At 43.2% G+C, this 16,072-nt stretch overlaps 1 pseudogene; it reads left to right on the top strand.

Annotated features, from left to right (window-relative positions):
- Window positions 1–1,282: 1,282 nt before the first annotated feature.
- The window catches only part of LOC133419843 (adhesion G protein-coupled receptor A1-like), a 25,824-nt pseudogene continuing 11,034 nt past the window's right edge, over window positions 1,283–16,072 (top strand).

Here is a 16,072-nt window from a genome sequence, read left to right as displayed (position 1 = left end):
CTCTAGTGGTGAGATGGTGTAATGTCTAGATTTGTCCTTGATTTGATTTTTATTTGTCTCAAACATGTACAAGCATAAAAAAACGGTAAATATAATAATATAAAAAATAGCACATTACGATGAAATGCAAGTTTGAGAAAGAGTTGAAGGAAGAAAAGCTGATCAAGTTCAGCCCCCCCTTATATTTTCATATGGTATATAATACAATATATATAAAATACAATTACATATACATATATCCACACACGTGTGTATATATATATATATATATATATATATATATATATATATATATATATATATATATATATATATATATATATATATATATATATATATATATATATATATATATATATATATATATTATTTACTATTATTTATTATTATTATAATTATTTATTATTATTTATTATTATTTATTATTTAACTATCTCGGGAACTCGTGCGGCAGGTGGGCGGGGCCAGTTGGTGACGTCACCATAGTGGGCGGAGCCAGCTGGTGACGCCACCATGGTGGGCGGAGCCAGCTGGTGACGTCACCCTCGCAGCTCAGCTGTGATTTCATCTTCAGTCAGAGCGGAGGAGGAGAGGAAAAGAGGAGGAGAGGAGGAGGAGGATCAGAGCTGGAGCTGGATCAGGATCAGGTCTGGATCAGGTCTGAGCTGGATCAGGTCTGAGCTGGATCAGGATCAGGTCTGGATCAGGTCTGAGCTGGATCAGGTCTGAGCTGGATCAGGATCAGGTCTGGATCAGGTCTGAGCTGGATCAGGTCTGAGCTGGATCAGGATCAGGTCTGGATCAGGTCTGGATCAGGTCTGAGCTGGATCAGGTCTGAGCTGGATCAGGATCAGGTCTGGATCAGGTCTGAGCTGGATCAGGTCTGAGCTGGATCAGGTCTGAGCTGGATCAGGATCAGGTCTGGATCAGGTCTGAGCTGGATCAGGTCTGAGCTGGATCAGGATCAGGTCTGGATCAGGTCTGGATCAGGTCTGAGCTGGATCAGGTCTGAGCTGGATCAGGTCTGGATCAGGTCTGAGCTGGAGGAGAAGAGGAGAAGAGGAGGAGGAGAATCAGAGCTGGAATCAGAACCAGGTCTGATGGATTCAGGGCAGCAGGGACCCTGGGGGGGGTCCAGACCAGGACCTGGACCTGGACCCGGATCCTCTGGACCCTCTGGACCCTCTGGACCAGACCAGACCTGGACCTGGAACCTCTGGAGAGGCTGCTGAAACCGGACCAGATGAAACCGGACCAGATGAAACCGGACCTGCTGAAACCGGACCAGATGACCCCCAAACCCTGAAACTGGCCCAGATGAAACTGGACCAGATGACCCCCAAACCCCGAGAGACCAGACCTTCATCCTGAAGAACTGATCCATTCAAATCAATGGTGAGTCTGATCCATTCAAATCAATGGGGAGTCTGATCTCTATTCAAATCAATGGGGAGTCTGATCCATTTATCTGAGAGAACTACGACTGTGTTTTTACCTGACACTTATGTACTTAAATACTTACGTATTTACTAACGTACTTACTTACATACTTACGTATTTACTAACGTACTTACTTACATACTTACGTATTTACTAACGTACTTACTTACATACTTACATATTTACTAACGTACTTACTTACATACTTACATATTTACTAACGTACTTACTTACATACTTACGTATTTACTAACGTACTTACTTACATACTTACGTATTTACTAACGTACTTACTTACATACTTACATATTTACTAACGTACTTACTTACATACTTACGTATTTAATTATCTACCTACTTACATACTTATGTGTTTACTTACATACTTTCGTAATTGCCTACATATTTATGTAGTTACTTACTTACTTACTGATTTACCTATTAGTTACTTACTTATCTACTAACCTATTTACTTACTAATGTACTTAGTTACTTACTTATTTATGTACTTACCTAATTATTTAGTGGGTTAGGGTTAGACGTTCATGGTTAGACGTTCATGGTTAGTCGTTCATGGTTAGATGTTCATGGTTAGGGTTAGATGTTCATGGTTAGTCGTTCATGGTTAGTCGTTCATGGTTAGTCGTTCATGGTTAGACGTTCATGGTTAGATGTTCATGGTTAGACGTTCATGGTTAGACGTTCATGGTTAGACGTTCATGGTTAGGGTTAGACGTTCATGGTTAGACGTTCATGGTTAGACGTTCATGGTTAGATGTTCATGGTTAGACGTTCATGGTTAGATGTTCATGGTTAGACGTTCATGGTTAGATGTTCATGGTTAGACGTTCATGGTTAGATGTTCATGGTTAGACGTTCATGGTTAGACGTTCATGGTTAGGGTTAGACGTTCATGGTTAGACGTTCATGGTTAGACGTTCATGGTTAGACGTTCATGGTCAGTTGTTCATGGTCAGTTGTTCATGGTTAGATGTTCATGGTTAGACGTTCATGGTTGGACGTTCACGGTTGGACGTTCACGGTTGGACGTTCACGGTTGGACGTTCACGGTCGGACGTTCACGGTCGGACGTTCACGGTCGGACGTTCACGGTCGGACGTTTACGGTCGGACGTTCACGGTCGGACGTTCCTGGTCGGACGTTCCTGGTCGGACGTTCATGGTCGGACGTTGATGGTTAGTTGTTCATGGTTAGTTGTTCATCGTCAGATGTTCATGGTCAGACGTTCATGGTTAGAGTTAGATGTTCATGGTTAGACGTTCATGGTTAGACGTTCATGGTTAGTTGTTCATGGTTAGATGTTCATGGTTAGACGTTCATGGTTAGACGTTCATGGTTAGACGTTCATGGTTAGTTGTTCATGGTTAGTTGTTCATGATTAGACGTTCATGGTTAGAGTTAGATGTTCATGGTTAGACGTTCATGGTTAGACGTTCATGGTTAGTTGTTCATCGTCAGATGTTCATGGTTAGATGTTCATGGTTAGACGTTCATGGTTAGACGTTCATGGTTAGTTGTTCATGGTTAGTTGTTCATGATTAGACGTTCATGGTTAGAGTTAGATGTTCATGGTTAGACGTTCATGGTTAGTTGTTCATCGTCAGATGTTTATGGTTAGACGTTCATGGTTAGACGTTCATGGTTAGTTGTTCATGGTTAGATGTTCATGGTTAGACGTTCATGGTTAGACGTTCATGGTTAGACGTTCATGGTTAGTTGTTCATGGTTAGATGTTCATGGTTAGACGTTCATGGTTAGACGTTCATGGTTAGACGTTCATGGTTAGTTGTTCATGGTTAGATGTTCATGGTTAGACGTTCATGGTTAGACGTTCATGGTTAGACGTTCATGGTTAGACGTTCATGGTTAGTTGTTCATGGTTAGATGTTCATGGTTAGATGTTCATGGTTAGACGTTCATGGTTAGACGTTCATGGTTAGTTGTTCATGGTTAGTTGTTCATGGTTAGTTGTTCATGGTTAGTTGTTCATCGTCAGATGTTCATGGTTAGACGTTCATGGTTAGATGTTCATGATTAGACGTTCATGGTTAGAGTTAGATGTTCATGGTTAGACGTTCATGGTTAGACGTTCATGGTTAGTTGTTCATGGTTAGATGTTCATGGTTAGACGTTCATGGTTAGACGTTCATGGTTAGACGTTCATGGTTAGTTGTTCATGGTTAGATGTTCATGGTTAGACGTTCATGGTTAGATGTTCATGGTTAGACGTTCATGGTTAGATGTTCATGGTTAGTTGTTCATGGTTAGATGTTCATGATTAGACGTTCATGGTTAGAGTTAGACGTTCATGGTTAGATGTTCATGATTAGACGTTCATGGTTAGAGTTAGATGTTCATGGTTAGACGTTCATGGTTAGACGTTCATGGTTAGTTGTTCATGGTTAGATGTTCATGGTTAGACGTTCATGGTTAGACGTTCATGGTTAGACGTTCATGGTTAGTTGTTCATGGTTAGTTGTTCATGGTTAGATGTTCATGGTTAGACGTTCATGGTTAGACGTTCATGGTTAGACGTTCATGGTTAGTTGTTCATGGTTAGTTGTTCATGGTTAGTTGTTCATGGTTAGATGTTCATGGTCAGATGTTCATGGTTAGACGTTCATGGTTAGACGTTCATGGTTAGTTGTTCATGGTTAGATGTTCATGGTTAGATGTTCATGGTTAGTTGTTCATGGTTAGACGTTCATGGTTAGATGTTCATGGTTAGACGTTTATGGTTAGAGTTAGACGTTCATGGATAGACGTTCATGGTTAGACGTTCATGGTTAGACGTTCATGGTTAGACGTTCATGGTTAGACGTTCATGGTTAGACGTTCATGGTTAGATGTTCATGGTTAGACGTTTATGGTTAGAGTTAGACGTTCATGGTTAGATGTTCATGATTAGACGTTCATGGTTAGATGTTCATGGTTAGACGTTCATGGTTAGACGTTCATGGTTAGACGGTCATGGTTAGACGTTCATGGTTAGACGTTCATGGTTAGACGTTCATGGTTAGATGTTCATGGTTAGACGTTCATGGTTAGACGTTCATGGTTAGACGTTCATGATTAGACGTTCATGGTTAGACGTTCATGGTTAGACGTTCATGGTTAGACGTTCATGGTTAGACGTTCATGGTTAGACGTTCATGGTTAGACGGTCATGGTTAGACGTTCATGGTTAGACGTTCATGGTTAGACGTTCATGGTTAGACGTTCATGGTTAGACGTTCATGGTTAGACGTTCATGGTTAGACGTTCATGGTTAGACGTTCATGGTTAGACGTTCATGGTTAGACGTTCATGGTTAGACGTTCATGGTTAGACGTTCATGGTTAGACGTTCATGGTTAGACGTTCATGGTTAGATGTTCATGGTTAGACGTTCATGGTTAGACGTTCATGGTTAGACGTTTATGGTTAGAGTTAGACGTTCATGGTTAGATGTTCATGGTTAGACGTTCATGGTTAGATGTTCATGGTTAGACGTTCATGGTTAGACGTTCATGGTTAGACGTTCATGGTTAGACGTTCATGGTTAGAGTTAGACGTTCATGGTTAGACGTTCATGGTTAGTTGTTCATGGTTAGGGTTAGACGTTCATGGTTAGACGTTCATGGTTAGACGTTCATGGTTAGACGTTCATGGTTAGACGTTCATGGTTAGATGTTCATGGTTAGGGTTAGACGTTCATGGTTAGACGTTCATGGTTAGGGTTAGACGTTCACGGTTAGATGTTCATGGTTAGACGTTCATGGTTAGGGTTAGATGTTCATGGTTAGACGTTCATGGTTAGGGTTAGGGTTCATGGTTAGACGTTCATGGTTAGACGTTCATGGTTAGACGTTCACGGTTAGACTTTCACGGTTAGATATTCATGGTTAGACGTTCATGGTTAGACGTTCATGTTTATACGTTCATGGTTAGACGTTCACTGTTAGTCGTTCACGGTTAGACGTTCACGGTTAGACGTTCACGGTTAGACGTTCACGGTTAGACGTTCACGGTTAGACGTTCACGGTTAGACGTTCACGGTTAGTCGTTCACGGTTAGACGTTCACGGTTAGACGTTCACGGTTAGTCGTTCACGGTTAGACGTTCACGGTTAGACGTTCACGGTTAGACGTTCACGGTTAGTCGTTCACGGTTAGACGTTCACGGTTAGACGTTCACGGTTAGTCGTTCACGGTTAGACGTTCACGGTTAGACGTTCATGGTTAGACGTTCATGGTTAGGGTTAGGGTTCATGGTTAGACGTTCATGGTTAGACGTTCATGGTTAGACGTTCATGGTTAGACGTTCATGGTTGGATGTTCATGGTTGGATGTTCATGGTTAGACGTTCACGGTTAGACGTTCATGGTTAGACGTTCATGGTTAGACGTTCACGGTTAGACGTTCACGGTTAGACGTTCACGGTTAGATGTTCATGGTTAGACGTTCATGTTTAAACGTTCATGTTTAAACGTTCACGGTTAGATGTTCATGGTTAGACGTTCACGGTTAGGGTCAGGGTTCATGGTCCATCAGGAACTGTCAGGGTTCCAGGTCCCGGTCCAGGTCAAGGTCCCGGTCCAGGTCCAGGTCCAGGTTTTTGGGATTACTCTGAGAGCTGTACATCGTGAGTTTGGGGTACGTTTGCACGGATGTCCAATCCTTGAAAGATAACTTATTCTGAATCGTTCTCTCTGTAGACGTTTGAGCCCAGAATAGTTTACAAATGCTTTTACGATCCTTCCCAGATTCGTGTGCTGCAACAGCTGCTTTCCTCAGGTCCGTGGCTTATCTCTTTCCCTATCTGCGTTCTCCAGACACCTGCTGGTGATCAGTCATCAATCCGTTCATCAATGACGACCAGCAGCACCTGATCACTGGTGTGGAGCAGAAAGAGGCTTTGCTGTATTTCCCACATGATTATTTTACTTCTCTCTAGATTAGGTCAAAAAACAAATGACCAATTTAAAAGATATTGTCGGTTTAAGGTTAACGTTATGATGCTGGGGTTAGTCTGAACGTGGAGGCATTGGAGAAGACGGGATAAGAATCTTCTTGTATTTTCAGACTCACAGTTCTTGAAATGCTCTTGGAAAAGACTGAGGATCTAAAAGTGTTCACGCTGAAGCGCAGGCCGAGCAAGACAAAGAGGAGTGTAATTATACAGCGATGTGGCGTTGGGGTCGGTCAGCTGAGATAACGTTGCTGCTGCTGCGATGTGTGTGGGCTCGTCCCTGTTCCTGGGAGAGGGTTTAATCAGTCATGCTGGCTCTAATAGATGGCTGCTCGCCGGAGCGTGAGGAGAGCATGCTGTCCCGGAGAGAGGGATGATGGGAGGACGGAGTGACAGAGCCGGAGAAACCCCCACGAAGAGGTGGAGACGTCGTCGTCATGGAGACGCAGCTCCCAACTGATCTGCACGAAGGAAACCAGGACTAGGAACTGAACCAGGACCAGGAACTGGTCTGCACGAAGGAAACCAGGACCAGGAACTGAACCAGGACCAGGAACTGATCTGCATGAAACCAGGACCAGGAACTGATCTGCATGAAGGAAACCAGGACCAGGAACTGAACCAGGACCAGGAACTGAGCCAGGACCAGGAACTGATCTGCATGAAGGAAACCAGGACCAGGAACTGAACCAGGACCAGGAACTGAACCAGGACCAGGAACTGGTCTGCATGAAGGAAACCAGGACTAGGAACTGAACCAGGACCAGGAACTGGTCTGCACGAAGGAAACCAGGACCAGGAACTGAACCAGGACCAGGAACTGATCTGCATGAAACCAGGACCAGGAACTGATCTGCATGAAGGAAACCAGGACCAGGAACTGAACCAGGACCAGGAACTGAGCCAGGACCAGGAACTGATCTGCATGAAGGAAACCAGGACCAGGAACTGAACCAGGACCAGGAACTGATCTGCATGAAGGAAACCAGGACCAGGAACTGATCTGCATGAGAAACATTTGACCCACTAACGTGGAGAAGGCTCCTCGTATGCTAACGCGGAGAAGGCTCCTCGTATGCTAACGTGGAGAAGGCTCCTCGTATGCTAACGTGGAGAAGGCTCCTCGTATGCTAACGTGGAGAAGGCTCCTCGTATGCTAACGTGACGAAGGCTCCTCGTATACTAATGTGGAGAAGGCTCCTCGTATGCTAACGCGAACATCACTAACGGATCTGAGGCCACGTTTACACGTAGCCGGGTATTTACAAAAACGGATATTTCCCCCTCTACGTTTTCAAAAATATCCTCGTTTACACGAACCCACATGAAATTGCTGTTAAGGTGCTATGAGCATCCAAACCTGCAGGGGGCAGTATGGAGCGCGTCGCCGCGTAGCCTACGCCGTAGCTCTGCGTTGGTGTAACGCGGAACCATAAATCAGCCTTGACTGCAGTTACTTCCAAGACGGAACGAGAGTCTTTCGTTTGGAGTGACAGAGAAGTGGAGTTACTTTTTAAGTGTGACTTTAGAATATAAAATACAAGAAAATATTGACGGTGGTCAAACAAATTGTAAACACAAGTCGCACAAATGATGCTGGTGACGTTTCTGTGACGTTCTGAGCCTAAATCTCTGTTTTCCTCCGATTTCCTCCATTTTCCTCCGTTTTCCTCCGTTTTCCTCCGTTTTCCTCTGTTTAGACGCAAACGTGAAAACGGAGTTTTTGAAAATCTCCACTTTGGCCGGAGTTTTCAGAAATGATCGTTTTTGGAGACTTTGAGCTTCTTTTTCGTGTAAACGAACGAACAAAACGCATGAAAACGCCTCCGTTTTTGCTCCGTGTAAACGGGACCTGAGTCACTTTCTGGATCCTCCCCCACACGACTGCCCCTCAGCGAAGCTTCCAGCTTCCAGCTCCGACCAAAGCCGGTGCAGACACTTATACAAATATCTGTCCCCTACGTTAGCGGGGAGGAGCTAACATTAGCGGGGAGGAGCTAATGTTAGCGGGGAGGAGCTAACGTTAGCGGGGAGGAGCTAACATTAGCGGGGAGGAGTTGATGTTAGCGGGGAGGAGCTAATGTTAGCGGGGAGGAGCTAACAATGGATGATGGATGGATTGAGGAGTTCCTGTCTCCGACATGTGGAGCTACATCTGGATAGATGGACTATTGTTTTACACAGTGGGGATATTTTTACTGGATAATATTTATTTCTGATTCATTAAAAACTACATCAAAGAGATTGTGTATTCCTCTTTTATATTTACATTATTGGTAACCGTTTTTTTAAAAGCGAGCATTTGCATCACCAGAGAAAACCCCCCAAACCCCAAAACACACACACACACACATCTTTTATATTCAAATGCGACTGCAATTTATTTCATATATTGAACATATGTGCGAAAAAACTGTCCATCTCTGTAAAAATAGATTTTCAACCTGACCAGCTCCCAGAGATTGAAACAATAACAAAACAAACAGGAGCCAAAATCTGAACATTTGCTCTACAAACATTACACCTTTAACCCCCACATGTTTCCAGTGATGTGAGTGCTTCATGTGTGCAACACATTTCTTTTTTTCCTTTTTACTGTACAACAGTATGCATTACTTTCAACATATTTTTGAAAACAGCAGCAACAGCTAAACAAATAATCAAAATTTCAACAATTGCTCTGCAAAAATGTCAGTTTTAATCCCAACACCTTTCCAGTGAGTGGGGTGGGCTTGTTCATGTTACAGATCCTCTCAAACCGGTTGCAGGTGAGAGATTACCACATGCATCTTCCTTCCAGTAGCACCGGGTAGTTGTGGAGCTGAAGGTCCTGGTTAGATTCCTGAAGCAGCAGGTCCTGGTTAGATTCCTGAAGGTCCTGGTTAGATTCCCCTCGTAAAGGTTCCCAACCCTAACCCTAACCCGTCCACGTGGGAACAGATGCATAAGATGTTCTCTAATTCTCTAATGGTTTCTTAGTGTTTAAAACATTTCATCAGGTAGAGAAGAATTCTTTATGTTTGGTTTTGTCACATGTTTAAATATTCACTCGTGCAGTAATCTGTTATTTTTATGTTGATAGCAGGTCTTCACTGCTGGGACGGACTTGTTTTAAATCAGGTCAGAGCAGGACTCGTTAGAGCTAATTAGGGCTAATTGAGAAGGACGTCTGAGGGAAGACGTGAGCAGAAACCCATAACTCCTAAAACCCATAACTCCTAAAACCTATAACTCCTAAAACCCATAACTCCTAAAACCTATAACTCCTAAAACCCTTAACTCCTAAAACCCATAACTCCTAAAACCCATAACTCCTAAAACCTATAACTCCTAAAACCCATAACTCCTAAAACCTATAACTCCTAAAACCCATAACTCCTAAAACCCATAACTCCTAAAAAACCCATGACTCCTAAAACCTATAACTCCTAAAACCCATAACTCCTAAAACCCATAACTCCTAAAACCCATAACTCTAAAAAACCCATGACTCCTAAAACCCATAACTCCTAAAACCTATAACTCCTAAAACCCATAACTCCTAAAACCTATAACTCCTAAAACCCATAACTCCTAAAACCCATAACTCTAAAAAACCCATGACTCCTAAAACCCATAACTCCTAAAACCTATAACTCCTAAAACCCATAACTCCTAAAACCTATAACTCCTAAAACCCATAACTCCTAAAACCCATAACTCCTAAAACCCATAACTCCTAAAACCCATAACTCCTAAAACCCATAACTCCTAAAACCCATAACTCCTAAAACCCATAACTCCTAAAACCTATAACTCCTAAAACCCATAACTCCTAAAACCCATAACTCTAAAAAACCCATGACTCCTAAAACCCATAACTCCTAAAACCCATAACTCCTAAAACCTATAACTCCTAAAACCCATAACACCTAAAACCCATAACTCCTAAAACCCATAACTCTAAAAAACCCATAACTCCTAAAACCCATAACTCTAAAAAACCCATGACTCCTAAAACGTATAACTCCTAAAACCCATAACTCCTAAAACCCATAACTCCTAAAACCCATAACTCTAAAAAACCCATGACTCCTAAAACCCATAACTCTAAAAAACCCATAACTCCTAAAACCCATAACTCTTAAAACCCATAACTCTAAAAAACCCAAAACTCTAAAAAACCCAAAACTCATAAAACCCAAAACTCATAAAACCCATAACTCCTAAAACCCATAACTCCTAAAACCCATAACTCCTAAAACCCGCCCGTGTTTGGTCATGTTGCTCTTCTTTAACTCACGTTAATATTTCAGGAGACGGTTACCGTCTCGTACATGTTTAATGACAGAGTTATTTTAGGAGAGTGATGTCAGTGTAGTCAGGCAACGCCGCGACGACGGGGGAAAAGGTTACCGCTCACGTGGAAGATGAGAGTAAAACATTTATCTGTTGTGTACTTGGCCTGGAAACCCGACAGGAAACAGGAAGTGCAGAGTCTTCTCTGTTCAGCAACTTTACTCTGATGAGATTCACGTCAGTTACCCCTCGTTTACTGGTGAGCTCTGTGTAGGTGAAAGTCTGGAGTCACCTGGACAGGTGACCCCAGACTTTCACCTAAACCCTAACCCTAACCCTAACCTGGGGTAAACACTGATCCTCCTTTTCCTTCTCCCCAGGATTTGAAGCGAGTGCTGTCGTTCCCTCCGTACCCGGGAGATTACCTGCACCCGGTGGTTTACGCCTGCACCGCCGTCATGCTGCTGTGCCTGCTGGTGTCCATCATGACCTACGTGGTCCACCACAGGTGAGACTAACCCTAACCCTAACCCTAACCCTAACCCATCATGACCTACCTGGTCCACCACAGGTGAGACTAACCCTAACCCTCCACCACAGGTGAGACTAACCCCTAACTCCCTAACCCTAACCCTAACCCCTAACCCCCTAACCCTAACCTTAACCCCTAACCTTAACCCCTAACCCCTAACCCTAAACCCTAACCCCTAACCCTAACCCTAAACCCTAACCCTAACCCTAACCCCTAACCTTAACCCCTAACCCTAACCCTAAACCCTAACCCTAACCCTAACCTTAACCCCTAACCCTAACCCTAACCTTAACCCCTAACCCTAACCCCTAACCTTAACCCTGCTGGTGTCCATCATGACCTACGTGGTCCACCACAGGTGAGACTACGATGCTAACCCTAACCTACTTCTACCAGCATGTTTGTAGCAGAGCTGACGGCTACATCTCTTTCTACCTGTCTGTTTTCTGGATGAAGTCTCTCCACCTTCCTAATATTCTGTTCTTCATGGTTCTCCACCTTCCTAATATTCTGTTCTTCATGGTTCTCCATCTCCACCTTCCTAATATCTGTTCTTCATGGTTCTCCACCTTCCTAACATTCTGTTCTTCATGGTTTTCCATCTTCATAATATTCTGTTCTTCATGGTTCTCCACCTCCACCTTCCTAATATTCTGTTCTTCATGGTTCTCCACCTTCATAATATTCTGTTCTTCATGGTTCTCCATCTCCACCTTCCTAATATTCTGTTCTTCTTGTCTCTCCACCTTCCTAATATTCTGTTCTTTATGGTTCTCCACCTTCCTAATATTCTGTTCTTCATGGTTCTCCACCTTCCTAACATTCTGTTCTTCATGGTTTTCCATCTTCATAATATTCTGTTCTTCATGGTTCTCCATCTCCACCTTCCTAATATTCTGTTCTTCTTGTCTCTCCACCTTCCTAATATTCTGTTCTTCATGGTTCTCCACCTTCCTAATATTCTGTTCTTCATGGTTCTCCACCTTCCTAATATTCTGTTCTTCATGGTTCTCCACCTTCCTAACATTCTGTTCTTCATGGTTTTCCATCTTCATAATATTCTGTTCTTCATGGTTCTCCATCTCCACCTTCCTAATATTCTGTTCTTCATGGTTCTCCACCTTCCTAATATTCTGTTCTTCATGGTTCTCCACCTTCCTAATATTCTGTTCTTCATGGTTCTCCACCTTCCTAATATTCTGTTCTTCATGGTTCTCCACCTTCCTAATATTCTGTTCTTCATGGTTCTCCACCTTCCTAATATTCTGTTCTTCATGGTTCTCCACCTTCCTAATATTCTGTTCTTCATGGTTCTCCACCTTCCTAATATTCTGTTCTTCGTGGTTCTCCACCTTCCTAATATTCTGTTCTTCGTGGTTTCCAGAAACATCCGCATCAGCAGGAACGGCTGGCACACTCTCCTCAACTTCCTGTTTCACACGGGACTGACATTTGGAGTGTTTGCTGGAGGCATCAATCAAGTCAACGTCCCCTTCGTCTGTCAGATCGTACGTGTTTCTTGCTCTTTACGGCTCAGTTTCTGCAGTCGAGCAGCCAGAGAAACGTTTGTCCCGAGGCCAACGGACGACCAATCAGGCGTTAAGAGGAATTACACTCTCCATCGTTTTAAGAAGCACTTGCATGTCCAGTTTTAAGCTCAAGAATATGAAAATAAAAATAGCTGTGTGCCGAATGGAACTGAAAAAAATGCAGTTAGGAGAAATCACATTTGCTGACCATGTGGTTGTTTAATCTCCTTGATCCTCATTTCTGCTCTTGAGCTGAACGTTAGGGTTCATTATGACTCTGTAAAGAGAAACAGTTAGGTTGAGTTAGGGTCAGGGGTCAGGCTTAAGGTTAGGGTTAGGAATACATTTGATATTGAAACTGTATTCATAACTGTATTTCTAATGTAAGGGTTTTTTTGTCTTGTTTTTATTGCTTAATGTTTTTTATCTAGCTCAGTTTAGTTTTTTAACGTTGTGTTTTGTTGATATGGATTGGCCTTGATGTTTCCTTCGTCTGCTGGTGTCCAGTTCTGTCTCTGGCTACAACCATGAATATTTACACTTGTGTTTATTAATATGTATGTTACACATGTACAAGGATGACAGTAGATGTCCAGGTGCTGCTGTCTTTATTGCACAGAACACTGCAAATATAACAAAAAGACGGATCAGTATAGATCAGTATAGGCTCTCTGTTTTTGTCCTGACCGTACCACGTTCCACATCGGACTTTTCACTCTTGTACGCCAGGATTACAGCCAAAAATAATATAAGACAGTAAAACTATTACTGACAGGAAATCAAATTAATACTAAGTGCAAAACATAACATAACAGACTCCATATATCGGCTGCTTTTATCATTTATAAACCTATGCAAACCTGTGCAACAAGAAAAATAAACAGTATGGTAATGTCACTGACATTACAGTGTGACGTCATTTAGAAGTGTTCACATCCACACAATGCTCTCAAGCCTGCCGCTAGCCCGCGGGACGTGGCTAAATTAGCAGCTATGGCTAACAACAGATATCTGTCTCGGCATGAAATGAATAAGAATAAGAAATGGCCTGAAAAATGATAACTAAACATAAATATATAGGGCGCTTGTGCACTTTTCCTCACCTGCAAATATAACAAAAAGACAGTTTCGGATCAGTATAGGCTCTCTGTTTTTGTCCTGACCGTACCACGTTCCACATCGGAGTTTTCACTCTTGTACGCCAGGATTACAGCGTCGTCATTCCCATTCCAAAGCCTATACTGACACCTACTGGCGAAGTGGGTATTACCATACGGTTAATCACAGGTGAAGCAGGTTAGTTTCCCTGTTCTTACAAGTGACACAAGGTGTCTTATGCTGTATTAAATAAGAAAAAATAATGGTGTGGGGACAAGTTAATTAAAATAACTAATAAAATAATAATAATCGACATCTCCAGGGTGCCACATGTACAATCCCTGCTCAACAAATAAAGTCATTTCATTTCATTTCAGGGTTTTGTTGTCGTGTTGTTTGATGGTTTCAGTTATTCAGAATTAGGTGTTTGTCTCTCCCGTCAGGTCGGCATCGTCCTCCACTACGCCTCCCTGTCCACGCTGCTCTGGCTGACGTTCACCGCCCGGAACATCTGCAAGGATGTTTCCAGAGACCCGGGCCAGACCCGGGACCGGAAAGGTCCAGCCCAGACCCGGTCCAAGCCCAGCGTCCTCAGGTAAACTAACCCTAGCCCTAACCTAACCCTAACCCTCTAACCCTAACCCTCTAACCCTAACCCTAACCCAGGTAAACTAACCCTAACCCAGGTAAACTAACCCTAACCCAGGTAAACTAACACTAACCCTAACCCAGGTAAACTAACCCTAACCCTAACCCTAACCCTAACCCAGGTAAACTAACACTAACCCTAACCCAGGTAAACTAACACTAACCCTAACCCAGGTAAACTAATCCTAACACAGGTAAACTAACCCTAACCCGGGTAAACTAACCCCAACCCTAACCCTAACCCAGGTAAACTAACCCTAACCCTAACCCGGGTAAACTAACCCTAACCCAGGTAAACTAACACTAACCCTAACCCAGGTAAACTAATCCTAACACAGGTAAACTAACCCTAACCCGGGTAAACTAACCCAAACCCTAACCCTAACCCAGGTAAACTAACCCTAACCCGGGTAAACTAACCCTAACCCGGGTAAACTAACCCCAACCCTAACCCTAACCCAGGTAAACTAACCCTAACCCTAACCCAGGTAAACTAACCCTAACCCAGGTAAACTAACACTAACCCTAACCCTAACCCTAACCCAGGTAAACTAACCCTAACCCTAACCCAGGTAAACTAACCCTAACCCTAACCCTAACCCTAACCCTAACCCAGGTAAACTAACCCTAACCCAGGTAAACTAACCCTAACCCAGGTAAACTAACACTAACCCTAACCCTAACCCTAACCCAGGTAAACTAACCCTAACCCTAACCCAGGTAAACTAACCCTAACCCTAACCCAGGTAAACTAACCCTAACCCTAACCCTAACCCAGGTAAACTAACCCTAACCCTAACCCAGGTAAACTAACCCTAACCCTAACCCAGGTAAACTAACCCTAACCCTAACCCAGGTAAACTAACCCTAACCCTAACCCAGGTAAACTAACACTAACCCTAACCCAGGTAAACTAACACTAACCCTAACCCAGGTAAACTAACCCTAACCCTAACCCAGGTAAACTAACCCTAACCCTAACCCAGGTAAACTAACCCTAACCCTAACCCTAACCCTAACCCAGGTAAACTAACCCTAACCCAGGTAAACTAACCCTAACCCAGGTAAACTAACACTAACCCTAACCCTAACCCAGGTAAACTAACCCTAACCCTAACCCAGGTAAACTAACCCTAACCCTAACCCAGGTAAACTAACCCTAACCCTAACCCTAACCCAGGTAAACTAACCCTAACCCTAACCCAGGTAAACTAACACTAACCCTAACCCAGGTAAACTAACCCTAACCCAGGTAAACTAACACTAACCCTAACCCAGGTAAACTAACCCTAACCCTAACCCAGGTAAACTAACCCTAACCCTAACCCAGGTAAACTACCCCTAACCCAGGTAAACTAACCCTAACCCTAACCCAGGTAAACTAACCCTAACCCAGGTAAACTAACCCTAACCCTAACCCAGGTAAACTAACCCTAACCCAGGTAAACTAACCCTAACGCTAACCCAGGTAAACTAACCCTAACCCAGGTAAACTAACCCTAACCCTAACCCAGGTAAACTAACCCTAACCCAGGTAAACTAACCCTAACCCTAACCCAGGTAAACTAACACTAACC

Source organism: Cololabis saira, chromosome 19 (genome assembly GCF_033807715.1).
Source record: "Cololabis saira isolate AMF1-May2022 chromosome 19, fColSai1.1, whole genome shotgun sequence".
Lineage (NCBI taxonomy): Eukaryota > Metazoa > Chordata > Actinopteri > Beloniformes > Belonidae > Cololabis > Cololabis saira.
Note: the sequence above shows the minus strand (reverse complement) of the source record. Positions and strands in the feature narration are given on the sequence as shown.